Consider the following 19577-nt stretch of genomic DNA (forward strand, 5'->3'; position numbering starts at 1 on the left):
TCGCTCACTCCTTTCAAGAACGTCATAAATCAAAAAACTTGATTTTTCAGGAGAACGTTTTTAAAGTTTAAAAATATAACATAATGTATTAAAAATAAATATCAAGCCACTTTTGAACTTTTTCTGAGCATCAGATATTTTTAGGTAAAACCTGAAGGTTTTTTCTCCATTTCAAAAATATTTAGTTTATTAAAAAAAAATAATTAAAGAATACCTTTTCTTCAAAATGAAAAAACAACACTTTTTGCCCTATAGCGGGTAAATATTAATTTAAAATTATGCCTCTTTTTCTGGGGTATAGTACATTTTCTAGGCATTCTGAAAACATGCATAACTCAAAATTGACGATTTTTGATTTATGACGTTCTTGAAAGGAGTGAGCGATATATAATGACATTTTATCAAAAAAAGCTGCATCGAAAATATGCGTAATAATTTTAACCAAAATATTTTTGTCAATTCCCGTGACAATGACAGGCGCCGTGGTGTAGTGCCCAGCGAAGTCCTGAGGCCAATGACTACTTACTAACTTCTTTCAATTGTCTATGTTCCCACTGATAACAAATAAAAAATTAAATGATAATAAACAAATAAAATTAAGAAATAGCTCCTACCTAATAGCTCAACCTTCAACGTCCCAAGAACACAATAATTTAGACTAAGCTTCACATAAGGTGTTTGAAAATGATGCGGAATGCATCGAAACACGTGTCACAATAAATTTTAAGAAATAATGGTATTTACAAAGTAAAACTTTAATCAACAATGTATAATTTCTAATAAAAATTGATTTAATTAAATTTAAAATGGTAACAAGGCGTTTATTGTTTTCAAACCAATGCTTATTATTAGAATTTTTAAAGAGGCAAGCTTGGGTAAGGTTTTTGGGAGACACGAGAAGTAGGTATTGGCATTTTTCCACGTTCCTCACAAGGTCAAATCACACAGGGAGTAATATGGATGGAGTGATTATCTCATAGTATTTTTTTTGACATTTCAACATAGATGAAGAAGGGCATTTATGGAAGTCTGGGCATTTACGGGGCTTACGACCTTAATTAGCTAGTTTTAGTGATCACTTTACACACGTAACATTTAACAATTCTACCCATGATTGACAACCACACTACACAAATTCTTGGAATTTCTGTATATATGATTCAATTTTCGAAACATAGTTCTTGAATCGCTTGAATTTCACCGGAGAAATACATCTATTGGTGAGATGAAAGAAACTTTTTATAAAGCAGAAACTCTTTCATTTGTATGTGTGGTCCGAATCCTGGATTATAATCACATACATCGCTCACTCCTTTCATCAACGTCATATTTCAAAAATCCTCAATTTTCAGTTGTGCATGTTTTCTGAACACCCAGAAAATGTACTATATCCCAGCAAAGGGGCATATTTTAAACTTAACATATACCCGCTACAGGGCAGAAAGTGTTGTTTTTGCATTTTGAAGAAAAGGTATTGTTTAATTATTTTTTTAAATGTACTAAATATTTTTCAAATGGAGAAAAAACATTCAGGTTTTGCCTTAAAAGATCTGTTGCACAATGAAAAGTTCAATGAGTGGCTTGATATTTATTTTTAATACATTTTATTATATTTTTAAACATTAAAAACAATCAAGTTTTTTTAAAAGTATGACGTTGTTGAAAGGAGTGAGCGACATGAGAAACGCTAGAAAATATCCTTTTCATTTTATGATTTTAACCTATAATTTGACCAGTTAATTTATTAGTATTTGGATACACTCAAAATGTTGTAAATAAGTAATTTTCGCTATGGTGACTTATAATTGCTTGCCTTTATTAGGAATATTATCTGTTATCTTGATTTTATTCTGACGCTGGCAAGTCTGCCAGGTTCCAACATGTAGGCGATGATATCATCTTGGTGATTAATTTTTTTGTGCTCACGATATTTATGTATAGCATTTTATCTGACATTATCTGTTAAATGTACCTATAAAAAATAATAACACCGATAAGCACAAATTTCTTATCAACGTATTTAAAATTCACGGCAAGGTGAGAACAATAAGTAATATACTTATATTATTTTTATTTATTAAATACAATAACATTTTTGAAACAATTTCTGTACATTTCTACTGAATACAATCTTATAATTTTAGTTTCGCTGAGCCTCTAAAAAAAGAAACTGAGCTCTTGTGCTTGGAGAGGGACTTTTTTATTATTTTTTTGATGTATAGTATCATATTATACAACACTCTCCTTATCATTCATCGTTCACTTTGTGTAATACCACTTTAATAAACACTAATTCGTGACTACCGGTTTCGGAATAATCATTCCATCATCAGGTCATTAAAATAAAATTATAACGGTCTGACATTTATCCAAAATTATAATTTTGAAAGAGATTTGATTTGAATTTAATTTTCACATGAAGAGGTATCATTTCATTGTCTGGCCGCTTGAACAGAAAAAGAATCACTGAAGAATGATGAGCTATGACAAGGGATGGAAAGTTCTCTTCTGAGAAGAACGATGTGATAGACCAAGCCCTGAAAGGTGCATAAATGTTTCAAAAAGGGGAGAGAGATGAAATGAAATGAAACCGTTTTAGAAAGTGGAAGGTATACTTGATCATGGAAATTTTTTTTTATGCGTTTTGTATGTAACGATTATTTAAAAATGTGTTAAATATATATATATATATATATATATATATATATATATATATATATATATATATATATATATATATATATATATATATATTTATATATATATATATATATATATATATATATATATATATATATATATATATATATATATATATATATATATATATATATATATATATATATATATATATATATATATATATATATATATATATATATATATATATATATATATGGTGCATAGGGCACTGCGTCATATAAACGCAGTGTTATCTTGATCGTTTAAACATGAAGGAAAGGTGATCAGCCCTCCGCTTCATGTACCAGTCCAGGGTAATATTGAATAAATGTTACAGTGAAAAAATCACTCATATTTATTCTTACCCCCCCTGGGAATCGAACCCGGGTCCTCCAGAACGGTTGCTGAGCGTGCTGACCATTACAATACGGAGGCGGACAATAAATTTATTTATTGTAACGTCTGTGATGAGAATAAAATAATCTATAAAATATCTAAAATCCTTCGGGGATCGAGCATTCGTATACTAAAAAATATTTAAAAATTGTAAAAAAAAAATACGAAAATAATTAAAAAAATTATTGAAAACAGAACGTGGACGAGCGAAAAAGACTTGGCACGATCAGATCAATCAGAACTAAAATCTGGTGGTGTCAAAAGTCTGCGTAATCGGAGGGCATGTATGACTAGATGTATGGATGTGAAGGAGGCGAGGAGTGTATGTCAGGACAGAAGAGTGTGGCGTTCCATCCTCTCTGCCTACCCCTGAGGGGAAACGGCGTGATGCTAGTAGTAGTAGTAGTAGTAGTAGTTAAAAAAATACAAAAATATTGGTAGCAGATCGAATTATGTCAGTACATTATTAATTATCATAATAATGAATTTAATATAATAATGGTTTTAATATACTATCATAAAGACAATAGCTATATGTATAATTAATAATATATTATACTTATTGAATGTCTATTTACTGTGCAGTAGATATTGCGTCACGAAATTGTACATAAATGTTATATTCAGTATGTTGATTTGTAATTATTCCTTAATATTTTTGTCACATTTTAATGGTTCGACATATCAAATATTTTATTGTATTTTTTTATTTGTCATCAAATTATTCGTACCTACCAATATTTTTTTGAGATAGGACATATCGCTAACTAACCATGGCTGAGATAATATTATGCATTCTCAACTATTATAATACATCTGTGGTATTCGATAAAGATAAAAAATTGCGATGTTGCTAATCAATACAATGACAAAAAGTATTTCAAAATCTTGTTTGTGTCAATAAAAGAGATAATATTAGATGTTTGAGCCATTAGATTTGTAAATAATTAAAATGTTATGAAATTCACGGTAAATAAACAATGTGCGAATAAGTATAAAATATTTAAATTATAATTTTGGGTGGGGTTTTTTAGCCTAGTACCTATGAAATATTAAAGAATTTATTTCAACGAATTGTGAAATAATGAAACGAAAACAAATTATTCGTACCTACCAATATTTTTTTGAGAAAGGACATATCGCTAACTAACCATGGCTGAGATAATATTATGCATTCACAACTATTATAATACATCTGTGGTATTCGATAAAGATAAAAAATTGCGATGTTGCTAATCAATACAATGACAAAAAGTATTTCAAAATCTTGTTTGTGTCAATAAAAGAGATAATATTAGATGTTTGAGCCATTAGATTTGTAAATAATTAAAATGTTATGAAATTCACGGTAAATAAACAATGTGCGAATAAGTATAAAATATTTAAATTATATTTTTGGGTGGGGTTTTTTAGCCTAGTACCTATGAAATATTAAAGAATTTATTTCAACGAATTGTGAAATAATGAAACGAAAACAAATTATTCGTACCTACCAATATTTTTTTGAGATAGGACATATCGCTAACTAACCATGGCTGAGATAATATTATGCATTCACAACTATTATAATACATCTGTGGTATTCGATAAAGATAAAAAATTGCGATGTTGCTAATCAATACAATGACAAAAAGTATTTCAAAATCTTGTTTGTGTCAATAAAAGAGATAATATTAGATGTTTGAGCCATTAGATTTGTAAATAATTAAAATGTTACGAAATTCACGGTAAATAAACAATGTGCGAGTAAGTATAAAATATTTAAATTATATTTTTGGGTGGGGTTTTTTAGCCTAGTACCTATGAAATATTAAAGAATTTATTTCAACGAATTGTGAAATAATGAAACGAAAACAAATATCACTATATTCAGAGACATCCTTCAGGTTATAAGTAAGACGGGGAATAAATGTAATTCAAAATTAAGGAAAAAAGTCCCTTACTTAAATTAAAATCTTAGATGGACATTGAATTTCGTTAATTTTGTTTTGTTTATGCAGGTGTTGTTTTGCCTCAGCGTCACAATTTGTCACAGGGGAATTATTATTGCTGCATTTTTTAGAAAAATGTTGTTTTGCAGGTTTATTTTTCAGTCGCATTAAAGTAAGTGGAGGGTTCGGCGGTTTTATTTTATTAATACGAACATAATCTTTAAAAAAAATGGTTTCAACGGAGCGGATTATTTTTAAGCCTTCGCGAGTTCCAAGAAGCTCTCATCCAGATGAGATTTCAAGAAGTCAGGAGCATAGCCGTATTAGGAGGAGGACATTTAGTTACTTTTTTGCAGCTTCCATCGGTAACTACTTATTTTAATTTAATTAGATATAATTTATTATTACTTAATTCAGACACTGCGTTTTTCACCCTACGGATGATATATCAATGCGCGATTGGTGTCTCAAATTGAAACAAAGCATCCATTCCAGGGCTTGCAACCGGCATTAAGCTAGCTTAAATGATCATGGTTCATTTTAATTTTGATAGATATGAAATTATAGCTGACGGTGGTGCCCTCCTTTGAGAATTGGTGTGGAAAAGTACAAAATTTACCTCAATTGAACAAAGGCGAATTACACAAGTGTATAGAGTAATCATTAAAGCCAGCTAAATGCCAGTTCGTAAGCCCAGGGATGCTCAGAGTTTCATATTTTTTCGTATAAATCGATGGATGCTTCGTCTCAAGTTATACCCATAGTATATGATAAATATAATAAAATATCAAGTATGTATTTTTTTCCACTTGAATTTTATTTGACCAGCTTGTGGTGGTTCATTCACGTGGAAGTGGAAGAAATTAGGTAATTGTTATTTTATTCTTTAAAAAGCAGTTCCATCAACAGAGTGCTTTTATATTGACCTAGTAATATTTAAAGAAAGATTTATACTCAATTAGTCTTGGTGTTTGTGATGAATTTTTCATATTTACCTTCCATATCTTTACTATACTGTCTGCATACAATCCTCTAAAATAGAGGCTTTTCGGGTTATTCCTTAAAAAAAACGTAATTTTACGAATTGATTTATTTACTCTTAAGCATTACTCTTTTACCTCACAAAACAGCTTATATTTCTTCATATTTAATCTAGTATTTAAATATTATATTTATTTTATCGTTTTCAGGATCTGTTTGAACCATTGCAACATCAAACGCAATAGCAGCCATCCAGTTTCTACCAGGAGACAGCTTCAGCGGTAGGATTAGGAGCAGCCATCAACAAAAGTACATTAAAAAAGTTAGTGATTTTTATTACAATTTTTTTTTCTATTCTTTGTTTTTATCACCCCTGTTTTTTGTAAGTCAATTTATCTTTATATATGTATGACGACGGAAAAATATTTAGGACGATTGACGGATTGAGAAAAGGGTTTCATAGATTGATTTTAAATATGATTTTAGCCATGAAATTATATTATTCTGTTGATCTTTGAGTTTCGCATTGTTTCGTTACAATTTTTAAATCTTTACTTATCATAAGTACAAACACATTTATACTTCTCAAGATCATTTGTATATATATATATATATATATATATATATATATATATATATATATATATATATATATATATATATATATATATATATATATATATATATATATATATTATATATTATATATATAAATATATAAATATATATATATATATATATATATATATATATATATATATATATATATATATATATATATATATATATATATATATATATATATATATATATACATATAAATATATATATATATATATATATATATATATATATATATATATATATATATATATATATATATATATATATATATATATATATATATATATATATATATATATATATATATATATATATATATATATATATATATATATATATATATATATATATATATATATATATATATATATATATATATATATGTGGACAAAATAATGAAATCGCCTCCAATTATCTACGCGATGCACACCGGTTTTTGCGGAGAGATAAAAAAGCGCGCATTAGTTTAAGGTTTTAATGAGCTGATTTATTTGGACCAATTAGAGAAAAGTGACCTCACTTATTTCAGCCAATCGGAAAAAAGTGACCTCACTTGTGTCGGCTCCGATTTGAGAAAAGTCACCTCATTTCCGTCTTCCGACCAGTGTCATCGGTTATGCTTCCCGATTTCCGCTGATAGATCGCGCATTACTTTTGGGTTTTATGGTATATAGTATGCTTATTGAAATTATCGAGGACTTCTCTGTCACCATTACTGAGAACATTATGAACACTATGAACTTAACTGGTCAAATTGTAAGCTTAAAAATTAAAAATTAAAATGATATTTTCTGACGTTTCTCATGTATGTGATTATAATCCAGGATTCGGACCTCACATACTGATATAAGAGTTTCTGCTCAATAAAAAGCTTCTTTTCATCTCACCAATAGAAGTCTCGAGTGAAATTCTAGTGATTCAAGAACGAGGTTTCTAAATTGGTTTACATATCTTTCAAGAATTTGAGTAGTGTGGTTGTCAATAACGGTTAGAATTGGTGAATGTTACACATGTGTAAAGTGATCACTTAAACCAGCCTATGACGGTCGTCAGCCCCGTAAATGCCCAGACTTCCATCTTTCTTCTTCATCTTTGATGAGATGTCAAAAAATAACTCCTGTAATTGGAGATAATCCAGAATTGTGAACAAGTATTTGGACACACTCAAAATGTTGTCTACGAGTTAAAATACAAAATCAATAAATCAAGTACCATTCTCTTCTAGCCGGAAAGAGATGGGACGCAAAGCGCACTCGATGCATGAATACGTACAAAACTTTATTTTAGAGCCACCAATAGAAACACTTATTCAACATTTAAATTTACAAAAGATTTGAATATGTTCATGGCGGGTCTTTTTTGAATTAATTACTCACGCACTGATGAACATCGAAGCGATGTTACAGATATATATTATTATCAGTGGCGTACACAGAGAGTTATTTAGGGTGGGCAGTAGTGGTAGGTGGTAATACAAACTAGGTAGGTACTACTTACTAGGGTAGGCAGTAGAGGTATGCAGTAATGTAAGCTAGGTACTACTTACTAGGGTTGGCAGTAGAGGTAGATAGTAATGTAAACTAGGTACTACTTACTAGGGTAGGCAGTAGAGGCGGGTAGTAAGGTAAGCTAGGTACTACTTACTAGGGTAGGCAGTAGAGGCGGATAGTAAGATAAGCTAGGTACTACTTACTAGGGTAGGCAGTAGAGGCGGGTAGTAAGGTAATCTAGGTACTACTTACTAGGGTAGGCAGTAGAAGCTGGTAGTATGGTAAGCTAGGCACTACTTACTAGGGTAGGCATAAGAGCTAGATAGTAATGTAAGCTAGCTACTACTCACTAGGGTAGGTAGTAGAGGCAGGTAGTAGGGTAAGCTTACTAGAGAAGGCAAAAGAGGTAGGTAGTAAGGTAAGCTAGGTAGGTGATTTTTTCACTCTTATATTTATTCAATAGTACCCTGGACTTGTACCTGAAGCGGAGGGCTGATCACCTTTCCTTCGTGTGTTAACGCTCAATATAAAACAATGTCAATACGATACAGAGCCCTATGCACCATTGGTAGCGGATAAGGGTAAGAAGAACAAGAAGAAAATACAACTTACTAGGGTAGGCTGTAGAGGTAGGTAGTAAGGTAATCTAGGTGCTACTTAGTATTACTTAGGTGCTTTTATGCCTATATGGAATGCACGCCCCTGTATATTATGTATATTATGCATACATTCGTAATACGAAATTCAAAACAAACATATTACATCGGTACTATATTTCGATCGGCCCGGTGATAACTGTTTGCGTTGTCGGATTTAAATTTTATTTTTATTGTGGTGTAAAATTATCAAGATTATGTAAATCGTGAAACGGCCGGGAAAAATGTTAAATCATTTCTAGTAATGGTTTGCTTGACCCAAAGCGATTTATCATTCTATAAACAGGTATTCGTTCTAGCGGATGTCGTCTTAACGATCAATAATCCCTATTAACTATTTTTAGGACAGCGATATGTAAACGACAAAAGTGCCTCGTTTTCCGAAAGTGCGAGCTGAGTACAGTGTAATAATTTGTTAGAGATTTTATATTACAAAGTAACCAATGAGAAATAATTAAATAATTAATGTTTATACACAAGGACGATGAAACCGATTAATTCGGCACTTTTTTATTTTATTTTTTTATGGGAAAACCAACAAAATATTTAACAAAAATAACATAATTTAATAAAATTCAAAAAATTACATTCCAACTAGAGTAATCTAAAAATACAAACAAACTGTCAAGTATATAAAATTATAACTATGTAATAAACTTACATGAAATGTTTTTATCGAATAATAGAAATTTTCTTTATCAACTAGTCAAATATATACATCAACAATATTTCTCTTCAACGTATTAAAAGAAATATTACTGATGTCTATTTTATTAAGCATTACATTGCACATATCGTAGGCTCGATTTGAAAATGAATTTCGGTAGGACATGGTGTGCATTTTAGGGATTTTAAATAAATTTTTGTTTCTCTCTGTGCTCCCGAGACTCTAAAATTGATGAGTGATAAAAGCTCTGATTTAAAATTTTATACAGGAAAATAAGGTCAGCATTATTCCTTATTGAATCTTGTTTAGTTATAACTGGGAACTTTTCATATCTTCATTAAAAAACAATTTGAAAGCATTTTTCAAAACATCTAATTCATTGATTTTATAAGCATATATTTAAATATCTATAAATCGGATTGTGAATAACATAAAATATGTTATGCATAATATGTCATAGAATTTTTCCACAGTCTTGTGAGTTTTTCTAAGAAAGTATTTTCGAGAAGATTTTTTTTTATTTAACTATTGTAATCTCGCGTGTCGACATGTTTTGAAAAAAATGGAAGATACATACTTTGAGGTCTTTAAAAATTTTGCAAAACCAGTGAATAAATAATTGTTTTGAAAACATGATTACAGATCAATTATCAACTGTAAATTAAAACTATTTTTAGCGATTTTTTAAAATATCCAGTGAATAATGTTCATATTCCTTTTTTTCAAGTTCAAGTCCAAAATTCACATTAAAAAATGGCATAACCATTTATGAAAAATTAATTTATTATTAATTTTTATGTATGTGCTAATGTTTATATTTGTGTATTACAAAAATAATGATTCGTAAGATTTTTGGCGTATGTAATTATTTCAATAAAATTTGCGTAAGCATCTGTGCTACGTGCGTATTAAAAAAATGAGATAATATTTTAATTTTTTTACGAAAACAACGCTTTTGGTCAAATCTTACGCACTTTTTAGTAATGAATTCCCTCACACATTGTAAAGAAATAATTGTATGCGCACATTAATTTTACCTCATTAACGAAAGCAGTTATCTCTTATTAAAGAACGCTTACCAATTTCAACACATTAATTCGGAAAGTATACCGACCATTAAAAAAGGCAGAATACATTAGAGGAGCTCCATAGCTTACAACGCTACAACGACGTCCGATTTAATAGACCCGAGTCTACCTAAGATAACAAATGCAAGGCTTAAATCTTCCAAAAAACGATTTGTTATTTTCTATGTTAGAACAAGCCTCGCGGAGTAATTCAAGCCTGAAACGCGAGTTCCGGCTTTTTAAATCTAGAAATATTCTTACCATATTTAAATAGCCTCCCCACTGAGTGTACTACGTTGTCAGTTTACTTCCTGCGTTAGTTAATTGAATAATTAACCGGGGAAAAAAAACATGCGAACGTGACCTTCTAGAAACGATGGAAATCCTTATGGAAAAAAAATGTTATATCACGCAGTGACACCTGCTTAGTTTTAGTTAAATTACTGCTCTGTAATGATATTTATTCAAATTTACCTTATTAAATGTTAACTCATTCTCGCTAATCTCAATTTCGCAACAGCGAGGGACAAGGAACTGTAAGGCATAATTAATCAAATACATAATGTACATACAGTAAAACCTCGATATAACTGACTAATTGGGGTGAGGGGGTGTCCGCTAAACCCGTACGTCCGTTAAATAAAAATAGGTTTAAAATACATCAAAAAAACTTTTTAAAAATATGACAGTATTTTTATATAAATAAACAATACAAAACACAAACAAAATTTTATCTATTTTACTCGGACACTCGTCGTGAATTGATATTGCTGATATCGACGCGCTTGCTTTCGATAATTCTGCTTTGAAAAAGGAATCACATTTTGTTTCATTTATGAAGTTTCTTTTTAAAAATCTATTCTCTAAAATTATAAATTTGAACTTCCTTATCTGACAAATAGTCAATAATTTGACCTGATTTTTGTACGTTATATACGAAGTTATAACTTATAAATAGATGTTCGTTGTATCGAGGTTTTACTGTACATACATCGCAAACATTTTCACACACATACTCATGATGAAAAAAATGGTGTTCATTTTAGGGAACGTTTTCAAATTGTGCTTGATTTTTTTAATGTATAAAAAGTTCTCGTGAACGTTGCGTTTCTTCTTCATCGCCGTTTTTCTGAATACAGAAAACCGTGGTCTCACACACTTGACATTATGATCCTATATTCTTTTTGGTCCTGTTACAAATTGAAGACAGAGTAAAAGAGAACTCTCTTAACCTTTTTTAATATGTGCATCTTCTATGCCACCGAGTTTTTTCTTGTTTACCTTAATCAGTCCTTTTTACTACCTACATACTTTCTGGACTTTTAACTTATTCATTATTTATGGTTTTTTGCCTAAAGTAGGAATGAATCCTTTTTCTCTTTGTTTCGGATGGTCTTTCGATTAATTACAGTTTCTGGAAGATGGATGCGTTTATACATTGTGTAGCGCAGGGGATGTGTAGAGTCCACCTCCTGCACCATATTTCGATTTTTGTATTTAGTTATTTTGAGTAGTGTGTATGAAGTTATTTTTCCTTCTTACGTTTTCTAGAATATTCTTCATTGCATTATAATGTGATGGGAAAATATACTATTGTTGAATTTAAAAAAAACCTTAAGCCAGAACCCGTTTCTATTTAGTCTATTTATTAAATATATTTAGTTCCTCATATACAGATGTTAATTATGATTTTATTAAATTTACAATGCAAACTAACAGGGTTTTCCCATGGCAAGGTCATATTTTACAATTATTATTTAAAGAGATTTGTTAGTCATTAGTCTGTCATGAGTAATCAATCATGGATAGTCTGGCCGAATAACACGATGTGTTACGCTACCCTACCCACCGCTATTATCCAATTATTCTATAAAAAGCAGCTTTATTTCAAGATTTTATTAATAATGAGAAGAGGTTATAAACCTTTATTGCTATATATAATGAAAGTTCCTATGACCAAACGCGGTATTAATTTGATTTTAATTATGTGCTTCTGCGTTTTGGATTTTGTGGTTCCATTAATATTTTCATGTCGTGTATTATCAGTGATCGGTGTGTCGTTTGAAATCTGATTTCATTCAATGGTTAAATTAACTGCTGTAATAAAATTAATAATTTGAATACAGACTGCTGACGTATGGCAATTTTCCATTTCGCTACCATTTTGTGATTTCTTTTAATCATTGTATCCGATACGTCGATTGTATTGCGTTTTCTAGACATCTTCAAATATAATATGGAAAATATATTAGTATCAACGGATTATTACTAATGATACCAAAAAGCTTATAGTAATATATATATATATATATATATATATATATATATATATATATATATATATATATATATATATATATATATATATATATATATATATATTTATAAGCTAGCGGTTCACAACGGTGTGCTAGTACCGACACTAATGTATGGAAGCGAAACATGGAACTGGCAAAGGAAGGATGAAAGCAGAGTGAATGCTGTTGAAATGCGCTCCCTCAGACGAATGTGTGGAAAATCATTGTATGACAGAATTAAAAACGACGATATAAGAAAGGAATGTAAGGCTGAACGAGGAATAATTGAAAAGATTAGAAAGAGCTCTTTGCGGTGGTATGGACATGTTGAGCGAATGGATAGCGAGAGAATGACTAAGAAAATATATGTGGCGAATGTGAGAGGGAAAACAGAACGTGGACGACCGAAAAAGACTTGGCACGATCAGATCAATCAGAACCTAAAATCTGGCGGTGTCAAAAGTCTGCGTAATCGGAGGGCATGTATGACTAGATGTATGGATGTGAAGGAGGCTAGGAGTGTATGTCAGGACAGAAGAGTGTGGCGTTCCATCCTCTCTGCCTACCCCTGCGGGGAAACGGCGTGATGGTAGTAGTAGTAGTAGTAGTACATATGCATTTCATGGTTTTTTGCATTAAGTCTACAACGTTCGGTATGCCATACAATCTGGTAGCTTTATATTAACCTACTGGGAGGTAAGTACGGACGAAGGTCAGCCTTAATCAGTTCGTGGAATAAAGTTAATGATCCATTTGTTTATTTTTTTCATATACATTTAACACTGTAGCTAACTGAAATAAAAACAATTTTTCCATATTCTTTAAGAATGTATCTCCTCATAGTGTTTTAAACATACGTGTTTTTATAGATTTAACCTTGTATGAATACAAATTAGAACACGCTATATAAATACACTAATTGATAAATGCAATTTTACTAGCCAAAAACACAAACTTCCGTTAAATGTAAATTATTTTACATTTATTTTTTTCATCACTTAATATTTCATTAACAATTTCAGAAACTACTTATTTATTTCGTCGTATATAATTACAATTTTAAATGTATGTTTAACTTTTTACAATTCGCTCACTCCTTTCAAGAACGTCATAAATCAAAAAACTTGATTTTTCAGGAGAACGTTTTTAAAGTTTAAAAATATAATACAATGTTTTAAAAATAAATATCTAGCCACTAAGTGAACTTTTTACTACGCAACATATCTTTTTAGGTAAAACCTGAAGATTTTTTCTCCACTTGAAAAAAAAAGTTTTATTTAAAAAAATAATTAAACAATACCTTTTCTTCAAAATGCAAAAACAACACTTTTTGCCCTGTAGCGGGTAAATATTAGGTTAAAAATATGCCTCTTTTTCTAAGATATAGTACATTTTCTGGGCATTCCGAAAATATGCTCAACTGAAAATTGACGATTTTTGATTTATGACGTTCTTGAAAGGAGTGAGCGAATTATTGTTTAGTGAGTAGTTGTTAGTTATTGGTTTGTCATGAGTCATACAATCATAAATAACATGACCGAATGATACGGTCTTTTTCGTATATACCCATCATTATTTGATTATCAAAAGTTTATCATTAACAGTTCACATATTTAGTGATTTTATAGATAGTGGGAGTAGGTTTGTGGAGCTTTATTTCAAAATGCTCAAAGTTTCTTTGTCCAAAAGTGGTTAACAAATATGTTTAATTTTGTTAAATGGTATTTATGTTTTTGATTTTACGGTTCTTTGAATGTTTTCGTGTAGTGCGTCATTTTTATCATACCAAAGTTCAGACGTCCTGAGAGTTGAGAAATCGATGCCTTGTAAAAGACCTAAGCTTAATTAAAGATTTTAAAAGGCTTGCGAAGTATATGGCTTACTAAATCGCTTTTTTTAACAGTTGTGACCACGGGTTGATGCGTCTTACCCTGTATTTCCTCGTTCCTTACGAAGTCATACCACCGCACTCTTCAAATTATTCGCAGGCATCAATTCTTTATACTATTTATTGATTCGGCATTAACTTTGTGGAATGACATGATTATTTTAATTAAATTAAACACTTGAATAATCCACCGAATTGAGTTTTATTTTTATTTACGACTAGTTTCGAAAACGACAATTGTTTTCATCTTCTGGTACAAATTAAAACTTAATTAAAGTTTTAATTTGTACCAGAAGATGAAAACAATTGTCGTTTTCGAAACTAGTCGTAAATAAAAATAAAACTCAATTCAGTGGATTATTCAAGTGTTTAATTTAATTAAAATAATCAATTCTTTAAGCTGAATATGCGTTTACACGTGCTATGCTGATGACTATGTGTTATTCATGAATTATAACCTTGACAGCCCCAAAATTCTTGGTGTTAGCAACGTACATATTTAAAGCTACAGGTTCGATTCTTTTGGGTTGAAGATTGGTGTAGCATTTTCTCAATACATCTTTTGAAGTAAAGAGGAATATGCAAACCAAATACAGTATTGCGTCATGGCTACAATACCTTACAATCCATATAAATTTATTAGTCATCATGTAGACTTCGATCTTCGTGGGTAAAAATAGAAATTAACCTTCAACATTTTTTTGAAGTTACTATTTTATTAAACATTATGCATCAATTGATAAATCTGATATAATTCGGTGGTTGAATTAACTCTGTTCTTGAAATTAATATTTAATTAGTAAATACCACTTTTTCTCAAAATCTACTGTAACACGTATTTCCATGCATTCCGCATCATTTTCAAACTCCGCATGTGAAACTAAGTCTAAATATAAGAGATGTGTCATTGGGACGTTGAAGGTTGAAGAGGTGGTAGGAGCTGTTTCATATTTTTATTTATTTAAACAATCTCTATATTTGGTCATTAACTTCTTATTAAAAATGGATAGATTTTACCGCAATATGTCTGCCAATTCAATTGATGAAATTATTTAAGCCGGTATGGTTAAAAAAGGCAAAATGTATAGGAAGTTAATGACATATAGAGAGTTAATGCAAATATAGAGTGGTGTTTTTAAGTAAATATAAATAAGAGACGTTCCAAGGACACAACTCTAAAGACTTATCTTCATATGCGTTGTTTGTAAATGATGCGGAATGCATCGAAACACATGTCACAATATATTTGAAGAAATAGTGATAATTAAAAATGATAGATAGATTTTACCACAAAGAAATTAATACTTTGAAAAAGACTGTTGATGTTTGCCAATTTTGAATGTTGATACCATTTTGTGACTTGCTTTGAACATTTCATTTTATATTTTAAATGATGATTGATCAAACTGTATAACTCGCTGCTTAATAAACGTCTTAGTTAAATTATAAAATGTCATTATTTTTTCACAAATGTTATCATTGTTTGCGTATTTTTGAAAAATATGTATACATGTAATCCTTCATGACTATTATATAATATTATAGTGAGTGATAAATTTGTTTTGAATTTTGAAAACAATATCATATTATGGTCAAGGACAGATTCATGAAACTTATCGTGCTATTGTTATGAATTATCATTATATTTATAGATTTCATTGTTGATTATATAATTGTGTGTTACGTTAATCATCAGACACTCGATATGTTTTTTACTTATTTTTATTTTTATTTTATTTTATTTTATTTTATTTTATTTGGGATTTTTACAGCCAAAACAATATATTATACAACATTAATTAACAAAACTATGGCCAATTAAAAAAATCCTCCGATAATGCTATTCTTATGAAAGTTATTTTGGTTGGGGTGAGTGTGTGTGTGTGTGTGTGTGTGTGTGTGTGTGTGTGTGTGTGTGTGTAGTACCTATTCCATGTCAACATATATATATAAAAGTCAATATATAAAAGTTAGAACATATAATTAAGACATAGGAAAAGTTCGTGTTTGGGTTGTGGTTCCGTGGTTAGTGTCGCGGACTCTTAAGTCAGAGTTTCTCGGTTTGAACCCAATCTACCACAATTTGATACCTTTTTCTAATAATGAGCCGCTTAGGCTCACAGAAGTAGTATAAAAATTGAAATATATGTGTGATTTTTTTTTTAATAAAACAACAATTTTTTTTAATAAAATTTTAAAAAGGCGTCATATATTTTAAAATACAAGGGTTCAATATAAAAATTAAACTTCTTGAATGAAAAGTATATATAGGTAATTTTTTTGTCGATTTTATGGTAAATTCGTGATTTAATATTTAAAATTCAAAGAATTCCCCAAAAACTGGTATAAATATATTGTATAAAACTACATTCTTGAAAGCAATACAGATGAATCCTATACAGAAAAAAACCCAGCTCTCTGCATAAAATATATATTCATTTTTTATTACAAACTGTTGATTGAAACAGAATTATCCATTATGAATTACCACTATTTTCGTATTATTTTTTGACATCTCATCAAAGATGAAGAAGAATATTGAATTCTGAGCCAAGCTTTTTATTGAGCACAAACTGTTTTATCAGTATATGAGGTCTGAATCCTGGATTATAATATACACATGAGAAACGTCAGATAATATCATTTTCATTTTTATTATTTTACCTTATAATTTGACCTGTTAATTTATTTACAACATTTGAGTGTGTCCAAATACTTGTTCACAAATCTAGAATATCTTCAATTATAGGAGTTATTTTTCAAAATTATTTTTTCAAAAACACTGTCTTCAATGTATACCGATAAAAATAACTCTATTTTGTATCATTGAAAATATGGGACCGTGTTGTTTCTGATGATCGATCCATATGCCGATCTAAGATCTATGTAGTATCATAGTAGAGGCTGTTTGCTGTTAGGATGACTCAGTATTAAGTTTAATCGTTAAATTTGTCCCGATGACGGGGGTCACGGGTGAGTTAACAAGGATTTAGTAATGATCCAACTAAGATTGATGAACGCACTCAATTAATTTAAGGGACTCCCGAGAAGAGCAGTTGATTTACGATTTTCGGCACAAAAACAAGCGCGCTATGGAAGCTTGCCAATTTTTGATACACCGTTCCATGCTTTATCGACTTTACATGTACCGACACCGGATCAAGAATTTAATTTACAATCTACAGATATTAAAAAAAAATCTATGACATGTTACGTTATTTCTCTACGATCATGACTTGCCTTTGATTTATTAAAGTGAGAATATATCACCCATTGTATTTTAAAAATTATAATACTTGACTAAATGTACGTATGATACATGTTCAAATGGTGAAATAAGGAAAGAATGCAAAGCTGAGATAAGCTTTATCGATAAAATTAAATAAGGTGTGTTGATATGGTTTTGACATAGGAAACGATTTTTTAAATTTATTTTTCAAGGAATAATCCTCAACGTTTAAAGACTTGTTTGCAGGTAGGATAGTAAGGATAGGAAAGTCAAATGTAAAAAAAACATCACACAGTAATTATGAGTATTTCAATGTATTAGAATTTAGTACATAAACCCTGATGATGCAAGGTTCTTGTCGAAACCGGTTGGATAAAGCGTAGCAATAAAAAAGTGGGTAAAACAATGTGTTTTTTTATTATGTTTATAAAATGTGCCACAAAGTATGTGCGAAGAACATTCAAGAAAAAAATATAAAAATATATTCTATCAACTAATTTAGTGCAACTGGTAATAAATCTTTGAACCTTACGCATGGTATATATTTTTAAAAAACCTAACCTTACTTTTGAAGGGGAAAAATTTATTATGCACAAAATTCGGGGCAGTAATTTCAAAAACTATATTTTATTCAATAAAAATAGAATAACAGCTTTATAGTTTTTTCCACATAAATTTCATTTGACCAGTGACCGGGTTTCGTCGTAACCGACATCAGACTAATATTTTTTCTAGACAGCTAATAAAAGTTCTCTTTTATCTCACTTATTTCATATTTCTTCACCCGTGTTCAAATTGTGTTAAGCGTAAAAAACTGTATTTAATTGTATCCTATTTAAACAATATGACATATTTAATATTTGTATACATAATGGTAAACTTCCATAGCCAGTTTGTAGGGGTTAGGGTTGGAAGTTAGAATTTCGATCTCCGTAATTAGTTTTCAGAGACCTGCTCATAGTCCTTGTCTCCTGTCTTCAGAAATACGGACCGCAACGTATTAGCTGTGTATTTTATTAAATTGACTTGCGCAGACACTCATTTTTCATAGCTTCAAAACTGTTTAATTCATTCCACAAGGACTATACGTTAGACATCGATTACCTAAGTAGTTTCAATTGTAAATTTTGCTTAAATTATCTATTAAAAAAACAGATCTAAATACCTTTTTCTTTTAAACGTATAACTCATATGTTGTTGTTTATATTATCACTTTTAATCTAATTCTATTTCTGATATATATTGTTTTCTTGCCGGTACTCTTTTATTATAACCTACAATTAAATGTATACCCACACACTGGCCGCCTTTGTGGGATCTTTTTTTGTATTAATATTATATATTTTGAAATGCAAAAAATAAATAAAACAGAACTTAGCTTCAGGGCTAAATTTACAGACAGTTTTTAATACGTCAACAAACAAAAAGCGAACACAATTCGCTCACTCCTTTCCAGAACGTCATAAATCGAAAAACATGATTTTTCAGTAGAACGTTTTTAAAGTTTAGCAATATAATACAATGTATAATATTAAAAATGAATATCAAGCCACTTATTGAACTTTTTACTGTGCAACAGATCTTTTTAGGTAAAACCTGAATGTTTTTTCTCCATTTGAAAAATATTAAGTATATTTAAAAAATAATCAAAAAATACCTTTTCTTCAAA

At 29.8% G+C, this 19577-nt stretch overlaps 1 long non-coding RNA gene across 1 annotated transcript in view; it reads left to right on the forward strand.

The window, feature by feature from the left end:
• Window positions 1-5198: 5198 nt before the first annotated feature.
• LOC148300518 (uncharacterized) overlaps window positions 5199-19577 on the forward strand; it is a 345795-nt gene continuing 331416 nt past the window's right edge. The window contains exons 1-2 of the long non-coding RNA XR_015838941.1: window positions 5199-5374; window positions 6200-6312. This is a non-coding gene — a long non-coding RNA (uncharacterized LOC148300518). The remainder of the gene's footprint in view (window positions 5375-6199; window positions 6313-19577) is intronic.

This window comes from Brachycentrus maculatus, unplaced genomic scaffold, assembly GCF_059751285.1.
Source record: "Brachycentrus maculatus isolate JH-2025_06_01 unplaced genomic scaffold, ASM5975128v1 h1tg000702l, whole genome shotgun sequence".
Lineage (NCBI taxonomy): Eukaryota > Metazoa > Arthropoda > Insecta > Trichoptera > Brachycentridae > Brachycentrus > Brachycentrus maculatus.